This window comes from Struthio camelus, chromosome 6 (assembly GCF_040807025.1).
Source record: "Struthio camelus isolate bStrCam1 chromosome 6, bStrCam1.hap1, whole genome shotgun sequence".
Classification (NCBI taxonomy): domain Eukaryota; kingdom Metazoa; phylum Chordata; class Aves; order Struthioniformes; family Struthionidae; genus Struthio; species Struthio camelus.
In genome coordinates this window covers 19,067,163-19,089,290 of record NC_090947.1, presented here as the reverse complement: position 1 = coordinate 19,089,290, position 22,128 = coordinate 19,067,163, and the positions used below count along the sequence as shown (strand labels likewise).

Here is a 22,128-nt window from a genome sequence, read left to right as displayed (position 1 = left end):
AAACATTGCCACGATCAGTTCATCAAATTCCAATACAAATCTATTCCAAAGTATATACACCTTAAAAAATCCACAGCAAATACAGCCTTCAGCTTTTGACAGAAAAACAGCACCACAGAGTCCAGCTCTGAAAAAAGGGAAATCCCTCATATCCCTGCGTACTGGCTAAAAGAAAGATCATGCATCAGAATGCCTCCAGACTATCAGAGTTGGTGATAATAAAGAAAGTTGCTAACTCTGTAGAAGAGAAATGTTCAGGGGTATGCTCTGCTCTTGCAACTCTATCTCACTGTCTGAAGATGTTCTTGCTAATGTGTCTCTGACACAACCCTGCCAGGATGACACAGAGAGGTACTCTCTCAGGTCCAAATTCATTTAGAACTTCATAAGTTAAAAGCAGCACTTTCAACTTCTGAAATTAAGAGCTGGCCAAACTAATTAATGAAGCATTTGGGTCAGTGCCTGGTGAGTAGATACTCCACACAATGAGCAACTTTGTCATCTTCACCTCTGGATAGACTGAAATGTAGCTTGTGTAGAGTGAATACGCTCTAATAATTGAACATAGGGAAGACACAGATGTGGGTTATAGGCCTGGCTTCATTCAGACGCAATCCTGCAGTCCTCAGGATAGTGGGTCAGCTTTTAACCTGTCCTGTTGCTTGTGAGAACCACCACTAGATTCTTAAATTAGATGACAATCCAGAGAGAAAAGTACTTAGCACATTTGTGCTGTGTATCTCAGAAAGCTCATTTCATACTCAACAATATCACCTCTGACAGAGTATCTGTACAATGGGCTTTGATCCAAAGTTCTAGCCTTACTATTATATGTAGTGTCAGTATATTGGCAGTATTCAGCACCCCTTCTTAAGATCTCACTGCTATAGGAATGAAACCCCAATCTCTGCTGCCATTTCAGCTGACATGCAGAAACTAGCTTCAGAGCTATTAATTTGCTGGATATTAAATCTTGCCTATCAGTCAATATATGTAAACTTAAATCAGAAACAACCAAGATATTGCTTTTTAGATCCAAACACTGTTTAAAGCCACTATATATGCCTATTATTGCCTTTGGTAGAAATCAGGTTGCTCCCATTCTCAGGAAGACCATCTGAAGGTCGTACTTTGCCCTTGGCAGGCCCAGTACACCATCTGTATTTTAAAAAATTTAAAAATTCCACGCTCTATTTTATGGGACGTGGCTGGTTTTGTCCCTTTTTAAATTACATTCTATGCTGTGAAGCAGTTGTTACTTGATTGTCTGTTATAATACTAAACTATCTGGTTTTCTAAGGTACTTTCCATTTGGTAATCAATGTAAAATCCTGATATGCAAATCCTGCAAGATAGAAAAAAGGTATTGACTTCAGACGTGGAATTACTACACTGATTACCAGTTACACAATGAGTTACTTGCAGGCTGCTCTCTAAGGTGAAAAATTGTACCATGCTTGGCACTTCTGCATTTGTGGGAATGCAAACGGGATGGCTGTTGGGCTCTGGCGGAGAAGCTGCAGTCTTCTCTGCCCTTGACTCGCACAGCCTCTCCCATTTACTCTCACTAGAGAAGAGAGAAATTAGGAGTCTCACTGGAACGTCAGCGATGTCCTCAGATAAAACAGTCACAGTCCAGTTCACATAACACAAACGTGTTTATGGAAGAGCAAGCTGACAGAAACAAAAAGATGTTACATAGCAAACGCCTGAAAGGAAGATAAGGAAACAACCTTCTAACACGTTCCCACTCTTGGGCTACAAAATGTGTGCTGGTTTTTTACGTTATCCATTGCATGAGAGCAGCACCTCTCCCACAGCCTAAAGCCATCACTCTGTCTTTTCCTGCCCGAGATGTGAGTGTGGCATACGGTGGCACTGTGAAATGTCCCTAGTAAACACCTCTATACAAATATTTCTGTACTTTTGATGTAAACTGTTCACAAATGATAGTCCACACAAAATTCTTCCTGACCCTGGAAACCAAGGACAACCTATACATGTAGTATCTCTTCTTTCTTGAAACAAACATGTCGATATGATTGTCCTGCCTCCATTTTATTCCTCGCTTTACTTCAGCGTATAGTCTCTAAATCAGTGTGTTCACTTTCTCTGAACTGCTTGGTCAAAAAAAAAAATCTTGAACGTGTTTTAATCAATCTGTGTTTATAAAGAATGATCATTAAAAATCCACTGTATAGGAGTCCGTTACACTTTGAATGACCACCCTGTAGCTTCAGTTTCTTTGTATAACAGAGCTCCTCCATATGAGCTTATTTGCTGAGATGACTCACGCAAACAGGCAGGTAAGATTAAAACAGGGGGGAATTTCTAACCACTTGTCGTATTCATTCAGAGTTAGCTCAAGGCCTCTTTCAGGAATGCAGTTAAAAACTCATCTTCACAGCAATGACAGTATATCTCTGTGGGGTCAGAGAGAGAAAGAGAGAGAAAGACTGGGAAGAGTGTTGGCTGCCTTTTTTGAGAGACTACAGAGTGGCAGGAGGGTCAGCAGGAGCTCCTGAGAATTGACAACGGATGAAAGAAAATGAGACAGTTTAATGGATTTTGAAGAGAGCTAAATTGAGTGGAGTTTTGGGTGAATGAGATAGACAAGAGGGGTCAATAGGGTTTTGAGGAAGCTGCTGTTGCAAAAGAGGGAGGAATCTGCAAAGTTCAGGGGCTGCAAGAAGCTTTGGAGGCCAGTTATGACGGCCTGTTTCTCCCCTTACCCTGGTGGTTGGGCTCCCGTGGATACATGACCAAGCATGGATACACCATCCTCATCCACAAAAGTCTCATCATCTCTCATTCCTTGGGCTCTTTCTGCCACCACTGGTATTGCACTGCTGCCTGTGACTACCTGGCTCTGCCTGTGCACAAAGCTAGACCTCCACCACCATACACATGAAATTATGTTAAAAGCTACACCAACTTAGAGGGTGATATCTGCAATCTTCCTGTTCCTGGCCAAAGACTGAAATGTGACATGCTGATATAGCTTCAAAGAGAAGGCATCTGGCAAGTAGGAGTTTACAAATTTCTGGCTGATTTAAATATCTATGGGAAAATGCGTGTTTTAAAAATAAGATTAATCTAAGTCTACTTTATTTAAATAAAATTCATCTAAATATTAAAACATTTCTTTAATGGACCTCACATGTGAATGCATCTTTGCTGTGATAGGCACAAAATTTCTGGAGCTGAAGTCTTTTCATTGTGAACAAATAAAACATCACATCACCAAATGTTTAAAGTAGAGAGAAACTTAAACAATGCTTATGTTTATAATCATAATGTCTTTGTCTTCACATAATATACTACATATATTCTGCCCTGCATTTGTGGCAGTAAGTAGAGAGCTAGTTTTGTGTGTCTATAAGAAGTTAGCCTTCAAAACTTGTTTCGCTTATAGAAATAAGCCCAAAAGCACCCTCAGCAAATTAAAGCACTTCAAGAGCTCTTGCCTAACTGAATACCAATTCAGATGAATTTGCCTATAGTAATATCCTGGCTAAATCAATAAACATTATTAACTACAAATAATTTTCAGTTCTGTTCTATTTTATCAGTTCCAGTGCATTCTTCAAATGTAACAGTGTGATTTCCCTTGATCAAAATGGATTAACGTAAGCATAGGTTTAGACTGTATCATTTAGCAATCAGTTTATTAAAGATGCATCTCTTGTTCTGTCACGGAAACGAAAGCCATTATCAACTGCCTGTGTTAATTTGGAAACAGATTACAGTGGAGATCCATGTAAAACATTAGTGTAAATGAGGGGTTTCCAGGGCTCCTCTTTCCACACTGCAGTCCAATAAGAACATATCAGTTATTAAATAAACCCCCGAAAGGATTTTGGTAGTTAACACTACAGCTACTTGCATTTGTTTATTTAGAATTATGCATGAACCAGTATGAAAGATTAGTCATATTAATATTGATGATAACATCCTAAGAAAAGGCATGTAGTTGGTCTACAACCACAGATGGCTACGTTTATTTGTGAAAGCTGTAGAGCACAATTAAATGAAAATGTGACTATTTTAACTAGAAAAATGCAAAAATAGCAGAGTTTATATCGGAGAAATTAACAGGCACAAATTCAGATGACAAGGTGAGGGCATGCAAGAAGCTACAAAGCATGAGCAGTCATGCTTTTCCAGTCTCATGGAAATCGAATAGCAGACATAACGAAGCAACTGAATTCCGCTGGCTGTGCTTGTTATTTTGTGCTTAAACTACCCAACCGCTGAACACTGCCGCAAAGACTCTCCTATTCCAGTTCTATCTCATTTATAGTTCGTTGCCTGCTTTTACATTTTGCCTTGTCCGGATCCTGTTATGTTGGTTAAAAGAAGTGAAAAACAGAATAAAAAGTAACTTTTATCTGAGTTGCTGACTGCATAAATATTTGAAACATGCAGGTGTTAGATCACATAAACCTCAGACTTACTTTTATTCTGTGTGCACTCATTTTACACTCAAAGAAAACGCTTAGAAAATTGATGAGTATTTATTTGATGTTGTAATGTAATGTCAGATAGACTGAAAAATCACAGTCAAAGTCAATTGTCTGAACTCTGGAAGAACAAAGTGATGGAAGTGTTGGGGCTGCAGAAGAGAAGACTAGAGAAGAACATCAAAACAGTCAAAGGACATGAAAACTAGTTGCAAAGAAGAAGGAAAAGATGAGTTCTCATGGTAGAATTGAAAGTAGTCAGAAACATGAATATTTGGGTTAGCCTTTAAAAAAATCTTTGTAAAAGTAAAGGGAGTGATGCACTGGGATTCACTAAGGAGACTAATACTAAATATCTTTAAGAAGAGATATGATGCAGGCTTATTGGTTAGGTTTTGGCCAAGGGGACAGAGTACATGGATCATTTTAGTTTATGATGGGATATGAATACTAGCAAAAAAACCACTGCTTTAAACCAGCAGGAAATCCAAGCCACTCCAAGGAAAAGAACCAATCCACCCTCCTGAAATTAATACTGAAGTTCAGCATAAAACACTGCCCCTGGTAAATGCAATGGTTTGGTACAGGCATATAGGGCAAACCAAAAAGTAGATGGCTTTTATTAACAGGGAGAATGGAGGAGGAGAAGCACATGGCGCTGCAGATAGCTCTTAGAAACAGGGGAACCATAGCGACAGACAAACAGCTTTTGCGATTTTTCTAATAAGCAGTAAAGACTTCATTATCTCATCCGTTCCTCTAAACCAGTTGCAGTAGTTTATGATGCACATGTTTATCTTAGACAGCAAAATAACACATTAATTTGAGGAAGGAATTTTTAGGTCCTACCTCTTGGTCTGTCACTAACACATCTGTAAAAGGAGAGTAAAAGTTTTTTTGCTGAGTGCGTTAGTTTCACGGTGCTCTAGAAATGGAAAGTGTAGTACAAATACTAAGTACGAGCGAAAAGGCTGAAATTCTGGGAGAGGACAACAAGGAAGGACAGAGTACAGTTTATGATAGAACGGAAGCCATACAGATATCACAAAAGAACAAAAACGGCCGATGACTCAGCAGTGAACTAACAAGACCATTCTATTTCTCCCTCCTCTGAGATGATAAGGCTGGGGGAGATACACTGCTGAGTTAGTCTTCTGGCAAATAAAGGGCCCTTAAGACCCTTTTAGAAACAGTCATAGGAATTTGTCCTCTTAGACGTCTAGCAGACAGAGACCTGAACACTCAAGTGGCTAAGAAAGGGGCAACATGAGGTGATTTTTGTTTCTCTGTCTCAAGTAAAATTAACTTTTCCCTGCTCTAGTAAGATTGGTTTCAGGGGTTAATATAAGTAATCCTGCAAGCTCAACATGAGTCAAAGAGATGCTAGCTGCTAGAGGGCTGCTGCATGGCAGAAGGCATACTGCGAAAGGATCAAGCATGCATGAAGTGTGAGGGATTCAGTTAAACCCATTGAAGAAAAGTGAGAAAAATTTATCGTTCCTCGCTTGCTTGCGCTCAACGTCTCTCCCTGGCTCAGCGACTTCAAGCCAATTCTGTTGAGATGTGTAGGACAACACAAAAGCGCAAATCACTGAAGGGTCTGAAATACAGCCAGACTGCTGAAGGCAATATAGAGAGCAGCAGAGGACAAGCTTGTCAGTGTGGCAAGAGCAGCTGTCCTGGAGATCAGAGAGGCTTTTGTTTTTACAATGGAAGGCATCAACCAGAAAACATGCAAGACTGCCAGGCAGGCCCTCATGCTGTGGGACTCGAGCATACATGCAGACTTCTGTTTTGCATGTTGAAGACAAGGAGCAAAGTAAAACCTGCAAGAGGCATGAGACAAGGCTTTTTTCAGCTTCAAAGAGGTGTGGGTTTCTTTCAACTCCTGGCACTAGGCACTGAAACAACAGGTAAAACTACAACCGCAGGAACTTCTAAGAAATGATGCCTGCAGGCAACTCCCTTAGAACTGTCATCCTTTCCTAACCCTGGAGTCTGTGGAAAAGAGGAACCTTTCAACACAAGATAAGAGTCAGCAAATTAAAGCTGTCATGGACCAAAGGAAAATATAGCAAATTCTACCATGGGACTCTCAATAAGCCTTTTTTTCTCTTGTTATCAGAGGAACTAGCTTGAGTATTTATAGTGCTTATAATTGTTATGCTACTATGTAGAAAGGAAAGCTTTTGTTATGAAATCATAGCCCAAGCCACTTAGTGATTAGCAGCTCAAAAATGGCACTTTAAACTCCACCCTGTTATTAAATAGCACCACTGCAATGTGCTTTGATCAAGCAAGAGTAATTGACCATGCCCATCTTCCAACAGCACAACATTCAGATTGAAAGTGTTTGCTTAAATAAGCACAGTGAAGTCCAGGAGCAAATTTATGGAGCTGGTGGGACTGTAACCCTCCTTTTTCCATTTAATACTGTGTCTAGTGCAACACATGGACTCCCACATAACCATTACCATCTCTGACCAGTCTCATCATTCAGATTAGGGCTAGATTTTTCCCTGCACTGGGCTGATCTCAGGATGATAAAGGAGTATCTAATAGTCACAAGATGCACACCTAATGAAATAAACTGATGGAACAATTCAAAGTCCTGCGAGCTATTTACAAAACATTTATTAACGACCTCACTATAAAGTGGCCTTTGGGGATGTGAAATAAGGAATTATTGCATTGTGAAATTGAAGAGGTGATATTGATTTACACATGGGTTCATTTTTTATAATTTCGTTTTAATTTCTTAAATTAGTTGTATCCATTCTGTTGTGCCAGATCCAATAAACAATAAATTGTTATCAGACCTGTATTACTGTTACTCGTGAGGTCTGAGCCCTGGGACATACGAACACAATGTATACAACTCACTTTCAACTGTGTAGTTCAGCTGGCCCTGCACCAACTATCTAGAGTAGCTCAGTGTATGATTACACTCTTACTGTCCCAATGGGGTTTAATTTTAATAATTTGACCTACATAATCAAGCCAGGAATAGCAGTGAAATAATGATTCAACCAATCAAAGTAAAATATATTTAAAAGCGTACCTTGCTATCATTCTGCTCTCTTTCTGTACTGCTAGAAGGATATAGATTATCTTTATTTTCACATCTGGAATGTACTGTAATAGAAAATCCTACTGAATTGTACTCTTTCCTGCCAAAGAAAGCATAGCATAATTAGCACTATGATTGTTTCTGATTTTAGGACCATGCACACAAAAAATAGAAGGTAAAGATAAGAGGGTGAGTATGTTTTCAGATTACATCTGAGAACACAAGAGTAATCATCATATAAATGAATGTATTTTTCTCAGTTGTCAGAGTTAAAGTCCCCTCGTGTTAACAAATGGAAAGTAACATACTCATTGCGGCCAATCTAAACTATTTCCAGCGTGAAGAATGCCAGTGGCAGACCTGCCAAGAGGTGCAGAGTCTCAGTGTGACTGCAAAGACTTCACTGGTCACAAATGGAGAAAAGTACACGATTACGTTTGAATGATGATAGGTCTGCCACCATTGCTGTACCTGGGAATCACAGTTTATGCTGCAAAATAACAGAATATCACACCTGCATGTTGACAGGTGTTCACTTGAATATTTGAAAGCTTCTAAAGCTAAACTATTAAGCTGTCGAAAAAGGTATATTCCTTGAGCCTTGACAATAAGGAATAAACGCTCCACCATCTCTCTTGAATTCAGAGTCATTTAACAAATTGTATGTCTCTTCTTGATCTGTCCCATGATCTCATCATACTTATATTTGTTGATTGAGGAAGCTCAACAGTACAAATTAAATGGTAATTGCTCTCAGAGTAGGACTTGCTAGTGAAAGTTTTCAGCTTGCTGAAATGCACAGATTGGTGTCCCAAGAGAGTCTTACTACTTAGTTAAGTTCATGGCTTAACAGTGTCTTACACTTTCTCAGTTAGTAAGATTTTGTAATCCCTGAGCTTTACGTGCAAGCAAGATTTGTTAGTAAGTTTTGAACTCAGGATACCCAGAAAGAGTAACTACTTTGGCTAATAAATCCCTCAAGTAATAATTAGTTTTATCAATATTTTATACATAGTTTATAATTCCATTAAAATTGCCAAACACAATCTTTAACACATTCAGCCAAACACATGCATAAGCTTTAATTCTTAGAAACTGAAAAAATTTGCGCCATCTGCTGAAATTATGACCAACAGGTTTTTTGCCAATTAAAGCTGTGTCACTCACAGAAGTGACCAGTGCTTCTTGCTAACCTCCCTGCACTGACAGCACAACTGTCATCGAGTCACACCTCAAAGACTTCATCCTGATCCTCTGAAGCAAGGAACAAGCTGCTGCAGATGCACGCCCAGGAGATTTTAAATGGAGGAAAAAGAAAAAAAAGGCGGTAGGGAACAAATCTTTTATATTCTTTATTGATTCTCTATATACCATATTCTAGACTTCCTGTCACTAGCTCTGAGATTTAACTAATAAAATGTTGACTAATTGGTTCCGTTAGGGTAAGACTGACCTCCTTTCACCTGTTGTTGCCTGAGGATCACAGGTTTGCACAGAGTATAAGAGGCCGATAGTATGTCTACAGCTAAGGAGAGAGCTAGGATTTGGGGCTTTTTAAATTGCAGTAAGGAGCACGCTGCTCTGAAAAAATATAAAATGATAGAATCTAATTTCATCCTATTATGTCCTTGTGCCCACATATCAGGTAGATTTTTTTACAATGAAATTGTAAAATGGCCAGTGTAAACTGCCAATTTACTTTGCGGTTGTGCGAACTAAAATATATCCCGGTTCATTTTGAACTTTATACCTGAAGTTTGGAGTTATCAAAGGTTCCATTCTGGCATTTATGTATTTTTTGACCTTGAGCAAGATAAAGCAGCCAAGAAATCCTGTACATCTGTCTGCAACTTAGTTATTATCCAGATTCTCATGCTTTTCCTGAGTGGTACTTCAAGTAGTTCCATCAAAATCAGTAAGGTGGTATTAAGTGTACGGTACTGGTAACAGCAAAATATACCATCCATGTCTTCTCCACAGTATTCTCTGCAGTCCTTTGCGTATATTAGAATTGATTAGAATTTGAGATAATTTTAGCTTATATTAAAGGGATACTGTCAAGGAGAAACAGCATGAGTTTTTCACTCATGCTGCATTTGCAGCATTTCCTCCTTACCCCCCACTCAGTCAGAGCGCCAAACCTAGACTGGTCTATTTCATTTTGATTTTTGTTATTTTTCCTTTTTGGCTCCTTTTCCACCAGTTCAATACTGCTGAGCTTCCAAAACTGTGGCAGACTGTTTAAAACTCAAGCCAAAGATATGGCCAGTAACCCTTTCAGTGGTGGAAGCATTTCTATTCACATTAGGATTTTTTCTTTTTAAAATTCCTGCTTTTTCTTAAAAAAAAAACCCAAACACATCCATTTGCAGCTTAATTTGATTGACAAGAGCTCTGAAAATTATCACTGAACAGCTTAGCTAGATGAGTCAATTGCCTATCCTTCAGATTTCTGGGTTTTATTCAAACATCACAATGTTGTACAGGCCTCTTAATTAACTTCAGCTTTATAAAAGAGGCATGTTACTACGCAGTTTAAGAAATACTAGTTATACAAGAGTGGGGAAAAGAAATAAACAGGAGAAACTATCATACAATAATCTGACTGCCAGTTTTGCAGACTTAGAAGCAGCTTCTTTCTCATCAGCTAAACTGAAGAATTAAAATGTTACTTTTGTTATTAGCATTGGACCTACTACCATTTATTGTCCCTGGAGAAATGTTAATCAGATTAAATTTTAAAAATAACAATAATTAGTGGAAAAAAGGTAATGATAAATCAAATTATTACCCTCCTTTTTGCACTATTTTTTACATCTATCTATCTATACATATATGTTGACCAGAAAGATAGAATGCAAAACAGATTTTGAAGAAAAAAACACAATTCCTGCCTATGCAGACCTTTGAGTCTACTGTACCTTGTCTTTTGAGGCATCTCATTCCCAGAAAAGAAAAGAGAGCTGGATCTCTTAGGCAGGAAAAACACGAGCGAAGTAGAAATGTTTCTTTAAATTTACTAAAACTATACTGTGCTCCAGGTTTATAGATCTTTTTCTTCTGTCTCTCCTGAGAGCCAGTAAGTATTCATGCAGTAGTATTGTATTAATTTGCTTAACTTGCAATTGAAAATGTATTTTGGAGGTTTACAATGTGATCTTGGAAAATGCAGCTGACCTTCTGGTATTCAAGCAAAAGCATACTGCGCACTGCACCTAAACCTGTCGCTTAAAAAGAAAGCTCTGCTGTATCTTCACTTCCATTAAAAGCAGCCTGTTCAACAGCAAAGGATAAGGATAACAACATCTGCTCTCCTCACCGGTACTTTTTCTTGCTGGGTTACTTTTTAAAAATTTTTTTCTCATAATAATCCATGAAGATATGAGTCTGAACTAACCTACCAGATATCACAATGTGCATGTTTTGACCCTAGAAAATTTAAGATCAGAATGCAGAGACACTTCTCTGCCTTCTCTGGTCCTTTTCTGCCCTCCAGGTCCCTGCTGAGGATGCCACTGCAACAACTAACCAAAGGTCTTTTCTTACTAACCTTTTCTCTTTTCTTCCTCTTGTTCCACTTTCATGTGATCAGTTATCATTTTGACCATAACTATTCAAGAGATGTCTTCAGTCTGCAAATGCTTTACATAAAAAAAGGCAGTTACTGTCTATTTTTCATCCTTTAGTCCTGAAGTATATCAGGGCCACCTCCACTCCAAAGAATCTTTGTAAATCAGCATTTGTTTGTCTAGGAATAGTTTGGGAATAGTTACTTATTGAGATGTGGGGTGAGATACCTCAAGCAAAAAGTCCTACAGGGACCGGACAGAAACATCCTCAATCACAAATTCAGAACTCATTGACTTCAGCTGTCACATATGGAGGAGGAGACCTTCTCACAAACTCTCCTAGTTTTCACGTAAGTATGTCACATTACACAGTGACTCAATAGCATCACACAGGAGAGCTCACATAAGCAAAGATTATGTATGTTTTGTTGAAGGAAGATCTGAAATAATGCTTTAAAGGAAATAAATTCCAATTAGCAGAACTGGGACAAACAACATTTCCAGACTTCCTCTTTCCACATTTCCTTCAATAAAAAAACCTGAAAATATATGAGGAATAAATAAAATACGTACTTCTTATATATATTGCTGCTTTTACTGTTGAAGACCACAAACACTCAGCACGAGCACATAAGACCGTTTCTTTAAAGGCTTTCTTGTTTAGCTTTACAAGTCCTGTGCATTGCAAACTTGTGTTACAAACCATTTATATGGCCTCAGTAGAAGAGTTTTTACTGTTTAAACTTTGCAATTCTGACTAGACTTTAAGAATATAGAGAGTGTATTGGAGTAGTCTTGATGTCATTACTGTCCTTCTACAGATTGCAGATATATTCATGTTTAGAAGACGTTTCTCTGCTAGCTGTTCTATATGAACAGATGAAATTTTTTATTTCCTCAGAAGTCCTTTCTTTCTGAAATTTCCCAGACTTTTAGCACATTGGCTTACTGCTTTGTGGTGCATTAGCACTGTTAAGACAATCTGCAACGGCACTGACAAAACCTTTACAATCTATTAGCTTAGTGATCTTTGAATTTCAAAGGCAGTCAAATAATGTCACACGATTGGTAACAGCCACCCTACTAAATTGTATCAGAAAAAATAATGACCAATTTAATTAAATCACTGTTGCCTGTTTGTAATGTTGACTTATTAAATCAAGTACCTTTTCCATTCTTTGATCAGAAGCTACTCTCAGTTATTCATGCACCTTCCATGATAATCATATATATATTTAAACATTAATATAAAAGCATTAAAGAAAATTATGCGGACTCCAGCTTGAAGGTAGTCCTTCTCAAAGGTAGGAATTTTCTAGGATGGATGTAATTATGCAGAATGTGCTGACAGTAAGAGACAGGATCAGATTATCTTTAAGTAAAATGGAGTCTCATCTCTTCCTATCACTTCTGGACATGGCTTTTGAAAACTGAGATAACATCTAACACTTACATTATTGGAAATGCTAATTATAATGTTCTATTATCTGTGAATCTTGGAATTCTTTAACATGTCCAAAATGTCTTGAATTAATATTGGAAGCATTAATAAAACACAAATTAACCATTTTCCCCCAAGGAAATATTACTTAAATAATATAAAAGTATTCCTTATTATTAAAACAAAAGATTTCATATCAAGTCTGACCTGACCTTTCTTTTTTTTGGAATTGAACTCCATCACTGAACTACATTTTTCTGTAGATTCACTTTAGTTTAGCACTTGAGCTTTTTGTCACCATTTACAAATACAGAAACTACTGATCTGACAAAAAAAAATTAAAGTCAAGGCTATAGCTATTTTTTGAAGTAGTTTGTTCAAGGTGAAGCCAGACTGTAAAAGGATAAGACCCCATATGAGATGCTAAGATACCGAAGCAATCCATTTATTTCAGGAAATAAATTTTTAAAATTTATTAAAATGTTCTTAAAGGACCATTGAAATGAGTGTAAAACTCACCAGGAAAAAACCACAACATCTCTCTCGTTTTTTAAAAGATGCTATTAGCTAACATCGGAAACCTGTTTTTATTTCTCTTACTACCTGTTCTTCCCTATTAACGATTACGTTTAGCAACAACAACGTGACGCTGTGTCCAGAGTAGGAATCTGTGTAATTAGGTGGAAAGTATTGATAATACCTGCCTTATTCCAATTAGGTAGATATAGCACAGAATTTACGGGATCAGCAAAACGTATCAGGAACATTTCAAGGACACTTTGCACTCTGAAAAGCACAGAGATACTTTTGTACATAGAGAAATTTCCTTCATCAGAAAACTTTTGCCTTTCTAATGAAATACAAGACTACTTTCAATTAACATTAAATCAAATCTAAATACCAAAGAAATTTGTGAAATTGAAATACTAAGATTTCTAAAAACTTATTTGCTCATGTTGCATATAAAGCAGTACTTTCTATGTATATGGTATTAAAAATCCATTTAAATAATCTGTTTATAATAAATACATGCCATAGAACACAGGATGGCAAAAAGCAGCTTTTGGAAATTCAACGAACACATTTCTTAACTTTTTTGTTTCAACATCAATGTTTTAACATTTCACAATGTTTAACATCATTTCATTTCCCTGAAAGAGAGAGAGAAAAAAATAAAGTCATTGGAGAATGGTTAACATTTAAATGTTCTTAACTTGGAACTACTATGCTTTAATTTCTCAAGATGATGAGGTTAATACACAGAAATTTTAGAAATTCCTTAGAACTATTCTATAATATCACAAGTTTTCAAGCAACTTATTTCCTGGAAAATAGCACTTGAAAATTTCGGTTTGAAATCTTGTGATGGTCATATTTATATCATACCCAGAACTGTGCTTTTAACAACCATAATTCAGTGCTAACTGAGTTTCAGACACTTTTTAGTAGTAGCGTGAAAAACATACACTTTTAGCTTACTAAAGCAAAGTTGCATCTAAAACTCCCATCATGAAAGTGAGTCTGTCCTGTCAAAATCCTAAACTTCCCCAAAGCTTTAAATAAAATAATTCTCTTTCCAAAAAAATCAAGTTTTCTCAGGCAGTTCAATCAGTCTGAATTTCCCATAGGAGCGACTAAACTTTCTGACCACAAAACACATTCCAAAACCATGCTGCGAAGAGCTATCCACATGTTACACAACTTGCTGTATGTTGGAAAAGGAGGGGGTAGAAGAGCAGTTCACAAGCGAGTTATGAAAATGATTTCCTGGGGAATTAATAATATCCCTGTAGGGTGAAACTGCCCAGGCTTGCTGGCAGCTCTGGTGAACCAGAGCTGCTGGCTGCAGAAGCCGCTCCTGGCTCACCGTCTTCTGCGGATCCTGGACTCTAGATTACGCAGCAGCTTCTGGACAGCCCAGCTTTTAGTAAGCCATATAGTATGGTCACAGCACATGAGCCACACGTGACCTGCGTGTTGAATTACAAGTGATTCAAGAGCTGCAGGCTGGCCGCTGCTGCTGTTGACAGCTACTGAACTTCTGGATTACTTGTTCTGCATCAAAATATGGAAGTATCTGTTCTGAACCTTTATACAGGTCAACAGAATATGTGTTTAATATATTGTATATTATACTACATAATATATTTGTATATTTACCTATATTATATTTAATATTTGTATATTAATTAAATATTTAATATATTTGTATATTTCATTAAATTATATATATATTTTTGCTTGCCCTGAGAGAGAAGCTCTAGTATGTTTCTTACCAAAATGAAACCATAAAATCTCTCAAAATGTGATTTTGAAGGATTTCTAGAGTGACTTCTGCGCCAGGAGATAGTAGCATGTTGCATCTATACAATCTGGATTCTTAGTTGAAATGATACTCCTGAATGCATACTGTGTTAAGTATCATGCTCGCCACCTGTCTTCCCCTCTTCTCTTCTGATATGCATTTAAGATTGGGAGCCCTACTGTGTGTATTTGACCTATTGAAAAAGAAAAGGACAAAAATTGTTCCGTTTCCACACAGTTCTATGGAACTCCAAACGTTCAGAGCACTGCTGTATGTTACTGTGTCTCTCTAGCAGACCTATGCCCCAAAGGGACCATGAACAAGGTTCACTTGCTAACCATCGTAATTGGAAAGCTTGTTGAGAAAGGCCTGCTATAAATCAGTGGTATGACAACAACCAACACATTTAAATACAGTGGCTCAGGAGACAGGACAGCTCTAGGGACCAAGGCAAACAAAAGTTTCAGCTCGCTAGATAGGACTCAAACCAAGCTAGAACTGACCAGAAGTCACTGCTTTCCTGATGGCTATGTGATAACCTAAGTGACATGAGGCAGTAGTCCCACTTGCATGGCATGATCCCAATGAACACGTGTATTTAAAAACACTGAAAATGGGTGCTAACTAGCCTCTGAGTGAACTTGTAAAGAGGTCAGAACTACAAATTCGCTCTAAAAGTAGCAGGTCCAGTTGAGGCAGGGATGCACTGTAGATGGTTAAGTCTGATTCAGCAGTACTTGCTATTAAAATAACACTTGTTTTCACAAACATTTGTTAAACGTTGCCTTTGGCCAGCTCCCCTGCCTGCTGCAGCCTATTTCTCGAGCTGTCTGGGTGCCAGCTCCCCACCATATCCCGCCAACCTGGGTCCAGAAATCTCTCCTCCTGAGTCTGTTATTTGCTAGCATGGTCCTGGGTTAAGCAAGCCGTGCCAGAACTTTGCCCTGCAAGTGCCCTGGCCGTCTTTGCTTTTTGAACAAGAATATCAAGTTTCCAAGGAAGCTATCAAACTAACACTACATATGCTCTATGAAATGTCGTAGGTGTTCACGGTTCACCTTCCTTACCTTTCAGGAGCATTGAACACGTAATAGACCTGCTTTACAATAGTACAACAGCGACAGGTCAAAGTGCTTGGACAAGACTCTGAACTCCAGAGCAATGACTTCATCATCTGAATATGGCCAAATCTCCAGTGGAAACTCACAACAGAACAGGTAATTACGTTAGGGGCATTGCTTTAACCTGGTACTCAGACTGTTTCCATTTCTTTAGACAGATAGAAAGCAGAGTCAGTATTTACCAAGAAATTGTGCTCTATAAGTGTCTGAGATGCAACTATATTTTCCTGTACTCATTATATGTAAGGAATAAAATTTTGGTGATATCTTTTACTAATTTTTTTTTTTCATTTTAAATAGATGGAGTTCTCTAGACCAATGGGTAGGTAAACATTGTTATCTCTTAGCAGAATTACAACTTGGCTTTTGACTTTTTCCAAAGTGGATATAAATTTCTTTATTTCTGCCTTTAAAGTCTACAGGAATAGGTGTAAAGCTATCAAACTGAAAGTGCATGCAGTAAAAGCAATACTAATCTCTATTTTTTCTGGTGACTTTTAAAGGATTGGGGAATTCAGGTCAGAAGAAATGCTTAGCTGACATACAGTTCACTATTCCATATGGGAGCTGGCTGGGAAGTGAAAAGACACTCCTGAGAAGGAATTGAGGTTTGGGAAAACATTATGCCTCAACTTAGGATGAAAATCTTAAACTTCAAGAAATTCCACTGAAGTGAAAAATTTGAATATTTTTTCTGAGAGCACCACATGATTCTTGCTGTGGCTCCAGTTCAGTGCTTACAAAAGGTAAATCCAAAACAGCATGGAGTTTTTTGTTTTCAGTGATGGATGTTTTGAAATAAAAGCAGATCTCAGAAGAAAATTTTGAACTAGACCCATCTAGTAGAAGATGTGAATAGTGGAAAGGTACTACAAAATACATTTCACGTTAACATCTTTACTTTGCCCAGTGAAATGGTCTATGACAAGAGGACTTTGATAGGTACGGAAAAGACTTCTAACTGCTACTTGATGCGTCTAAATGCAACTTGCTACTATGTACTTGATTAGGCGTCCAATCCGATATACCTGAAAGGATCTTAATTGCTAAAAAGACTTCTCTGAAAAGCCCTATATCTGTGTACTGTGCATCCAGGAAGAGATAGATGTGGTAATTAATCCTGCCCCAGACTCTTTCAGCCATTTAAATCTTTAAATTTTTTGAATTTTAACAGGAGTTATGCACACAACGCAGTGATGAATAGAAGTCTGCATTCATTTTCCATTAGCTGCAAAACTTTCATAAGGCTTAGAGTCTCACTAAGCAAGATACTCTTTCGTACTACAAATGACCAAACCTAGGAAGGCACAGAAGTTCAGAACGCACAGCCAGCCCAGGTCTCAATACTTCTAGACACAAACATAGGCAAAAGCTATTGTTTTTTGCTTGTGTAGGATTGAGCTGTTAAACTGGGCTACAATTCTTCCATGAACAGAAAGCTAGAAGACGATGTTTCTGTTATTTCCTGCTTGGCCATAACTACTACAAAGAATGAGTTGAATAAGCAGAAATACTACAAAAAATGAGATGCATTCAGTCCTTGGAACACGCCACTCAGCTTCTCAGCAGAGACAACTTGGGCAGACTGTGCATCAGAAGTAAAAAAGGCCAATAGAAATCAAAAACATGAGCCTGGATTCCAGGGTGAATTTTGCTTGAGGCTGAGGTTGCAGTTCCCTGGTATGTGCAAAACAGCTTCTTCCATATTTAATTCAGAGCTTCTTTGTGGAACTCACCTCTCCCTGCTCCGAATGCCCTGGACGCTGAGCAGCCCTTCAGGGCTGAGGTGATGTAGAATTATATGAGAAGTACGTAATGCATCTGGCACTTTGTTATCAGGCTTGTTAAAGACATGGCATACCGATTTTCTACTGTGTTTGCCTCTAGATTCTTAAAAACAAATCTCTACAAATAAGACCAGCAGCAAGATTAATTACTACTTCTCTTAAAACTGAGCAAAGTCTGATTGTCATATTCCATGTGGGAGCTCCCTAATGAGGTACAGAGCATTTTCTAAGATGACATGGTAGGCATTGTGTGGCTGAATTTTCATAAAACATCTGTAAGCTGTTTATAGAAAATACATCCTGAGAAAATACCTAAGTTCCTCCAAAAGAAAATGGAACAATTCCACTTTTATTCTGTTATCGTCACTGTTAGAATATCGTGTACCAGGTCTGGCAGTTACCAGAACACTGAGCGTGTATCGCTGACTAGCGGAAACTCAGTTCTTTTGAAAATCTACGCTAAAACCAGGCCTTCAAAGCCCTTAACACAAATTTTCATAAAGGTAATAGAACATCATTTTCCCCATATTTTATGCAAATCCTTGACATATTTTAAAATGTGCTATTATTGTCAAAACAAATAGATATGTAAATAAAAAGAACCCTTTCAAGGTTAAGCTGAAATAAACATTATGCTGAAATAAACATTAATAATACACTTAAGGTATTAAAAGCCAGATCTACTACTAACAGTAGTCAGTGGCAGAACTACCTTTGTCCGTAAGAGGTAAAGAAATAGAACTATTTTTTCCCTTCTTTCTCTAAAACAAGTTCAGCTGATGTGTCATGAATAGCTTTTTTATGATCATAACCAGTCCCATAGGGTTAGCTAATATCTGAGATACACCAGTATTTTAGTAACATCATTTACATTTTATAATACACTTTAAGCAAATAATTTGATCTACCTTAATTTCTAATTATCATAATATCACTTTATTAATTTTTATCCATTAATAAATTTTTGTACACGATTCCTACAGTTTTGAGAACGATTCCCAGCATATCTGATCATCAAAACAAGGGGGAAAGAAAAGCAACACATAAACATAAACTTGTCTCTAGCTCCTCACCCTTTCTCCACAACATCTGTCTCTCTAGTTCACACTGTTGCGTGACCTATTATTTATTGTCCCCCCCTGCCCCCAATATTCCTAATTCTGTGCTGCAGAGCTGGGGCTGGCAAGCAGGGGGATGCCCCAGCTCCCTTGGACCCTTATCCCCAAGGTGCTGTGGCAGCCAGGTCCTGCTGCACCTTTCTGTCCTTGGGCCCTTCTCGCTGCCCACCACTCTGCCCGACCAGCTGAGATTACAAGCCTGGCTCGCAACCGGTCTGATCTGAAAACTCCGGTTTCTTTGAAAGCAAAACCAGTTTAGAGCCAGATTAGCGACAGTATGATCTAAAGGTAGCAACGCAACCTCAGCATGGGCCACAGCGAAGATGACCCCAGCTGGGAATCGTGCCCTGCGTATGTGGCACGCATAGCGTGTGCGGCCCCCTGGCTGGAGACGCTAATCCCCCTCTGTGCGGACAGGGCGATGCCCTCTCCCCAGCCAGCTGGCGCCTTGCCCCAGGGCACGGTGCCCGGCAGTAACGTGCTTCTGGGGCCAGCCTGCAGAGCCCTGCGAGGGACATTGCTGCTGCAGGAGGCCCCGCTCGCGTGCCGGTGCAGAAACACCAGCCACACAGTAACTAAGATAAGTAAATAACACAGGGCGCCATTTCATTCCTCACTTAGTGCCTAATTATCAGAAAAACTTAGCCAATAGATACAAGTTCCTGAACATGAAAAAGGGTGATGAATCGGCCCTTGCTGAGAAATGCTGGCTTTTATCCGAACCCTGACACCCATAACCCGTGAAACGTGTTATAGACAAAACGACTGTCCATCCCCGGGCAGTCCTCAGGTTTGCCCTTGCACGCCTGGGTTGTCGGCAGCGGCTGCCTGCACCCCTTCCTCCTCCGAGTGGAAGAGCGCACCTAGGCAAAGTCTTCAGCAAGAGCTGAGGCAATTGAAAACAGTCCTGCAGCTCAGGAATGAGCTTCTGGATTTAAAGAACTGGTATTGGCCATACAGTCACTATATCATGTTCTCAGAGCTGGCTGTCCTTGTGTTCGAAGATGCCCTAATTGGGACTGATTTTGTGGCAGTGTTACCTCGCTAATTATTGATTTCTTTCTCTAATGTTGCTTTATCTGCCAAAAGTTATTAACCACATCATTCCCCTACCTATAAAAACACCTATATTTTAATGAATACAAAGCAGATTGCACTAGCGTATTTTTTCTTCCGTCTACAGCAAGGAGACAATTCTATTGTTTTATAGTTTATAGTATATATAAAGTATATACAAATAAGGGCTTTGCCCTGGAGCACTTTTCTTTTTTTTTTAATAAAAAGGTTGCTTGAGGCTTTATATCAGTAACTGACCATCTCTGCTAAGTTCTGTAGCTCCTTCCTGTACATGTGCCGTTCATTCCTTTTGGGCTGTATCTTCATAGAACGAATTTAAGATGGGGCCATGGAGGGTCTACAACCTCAACACCTTGGATTGCCTGACTCTCTGCAAGAACTTACAGGGCTTGTTTTGAACTTTCCCGATGGCTTTCCAATTTTTTGCACTTTCCATTTATAAAATACTGTGAATGTATCATATGAGTGGGAGGGGGTTAATCCTCATCTTGTTTGCATTTTCACACAACTATATTTATTGTGTCCCTGTGGTACTTGTTTTGTAAATACAGTTTTCTTGGGCACTGGAATGTTTCTCATTATTTTTATTATCCTCTATACTGGGTATCACAAGGGTATTCCTGTTCCTGAAATCCCAGAATTAGTTTTTCCTGAAACACATGCCTTCTTTTAAGGTCAGGATACTAAATATCTCTTTTAAGATGCTGACTAAATAGAAGTATTAACAGGGACAAACCTCCCTTTAAAGCCCTGTTTTCACAGGTGCTTTCCTGCAAAAGTAACTTTATTTTGTCCCCTTTCATGCATTTCACGCATGCTCCAGAGCTTTGAGGGTCAGAGGACCACACTGGTAAGCTTCCACACAATAGTTCTAGGAATATCTCCAAGATATGAATCATTATCTCCTGCCTTGATCATCAGATACTTATACAGCCCGCATAACTCTCAATTCACACATTTGGGGGCCTTCCTGCTGCTTCCCTGGAGCTGCCTGTGGCTCATGCACAGTTCCCTTGCCAGTGTATCAGCTAGAGCCAAGGTCTGCGCACGTGCTCTGAGCAGGAAGCGGCGCCTTGCCTTGCCGCGGAGCAGTGGGTCATTTCCTACGTTGTTCCTGTGCCCTGCCACCTATATGAAACTTGGATTGTTCACGTTCCCTGTGGCTTTTCCCTGACTATGGATGTGGAAACACAGGCTTCTTTTCAAGTCAGAGCCCTAAAACAGATTTTATTGCTACTTGTCATTAGTACCCAAACTTACCATCTAGTCTTGATGATAATATCTGAACGCCTATGTGTTTCTGTTTCATAACATGGATCTGCTCTCAACGTTATGCTTTAGTTATTTACATGCAGGAGACTACAGTTTGGATCTGATTGAAGGAACACATGCTTCTTCATACTATATGACACCTGTTTGCACTTACGTGCCAAATAACATTTTGTTCAGGGACACTTCTGGTTACCGCCAGGACAGATTGTATTACAGCAGGTGCCTGGGAAACCCAGGAAGTTTTGGGGGATGGAAATCTATGTAACAGGAAAGCGATTCTTATATATGAAGCCACTTTATACTTGTAAACACTAACATGGACAAAATGAGCCACAAAGAATGGAATGTAACAGAGCTCAGGGAGGAGATTCACCAGCTGAACAGTACTGTGTCTGACTAGACCGAAATAGGGAGAAGGCTGCCAAGAAAATTTTACGTGTTTGATTATGGGGAATAAAACAATGCTGCGACAACAGTTTCTCTATAAGTACATCAGGAGCAGGCTTATATTTACAGTATGTCCTGTGCTTGTCCACTGATATCAGTTGGTGGTGCTATTAGCAGCTTTTTGATGTACCTAAAAAATATATAAAAAAATATATTCTCTTTTCTCATGAACACTACACACATACCAACAGTTTCCTTCAGAATATAACTGGTTCACAGAGATGTGTCTGAAAACTCGCTGGCAGAAAGAAAGAAAATCAAACCAAAGTGATCAAACAAAAAAAAAACCCAGGCCTTCTCTACCCCCACTATGGCTCTCCTCTAAACCTACAAAGAAGCCACAACAAATATCATCTACCATGGGAACTGGAAGTAGCATTCCTAGGCAGGACTTAAATATCAGAATAATGACATTCAGCAAGGTGCATCCTACTTTCACAAAGACTGTGGCTGGCTGG

At 38.8% G+C, this 22,128-nt stretch overlaps 1 long non-coding RNA gene across 1 annotated transcript; it reads left to right on the top strand.

The window, feature by feature from the left end:
• Window positions 1–8,701: 8,701 nt before the first annotated feature.
• LOC138067637 (uncharacterized) lies at window positions 8,702–20,520 on the top strand. Its single transcript, XR_011141885.1, has 3 exons — window positions 8,702–8,860; window positions 15,923–16,065; window positions 16,473–20,520. It is a non-coding gene; the product is annotated as an uncharacterized lncRNA (long non-coding RNA).
• Window positions 20,521–22,128: the final 1,608 nt, after the last annotated feature.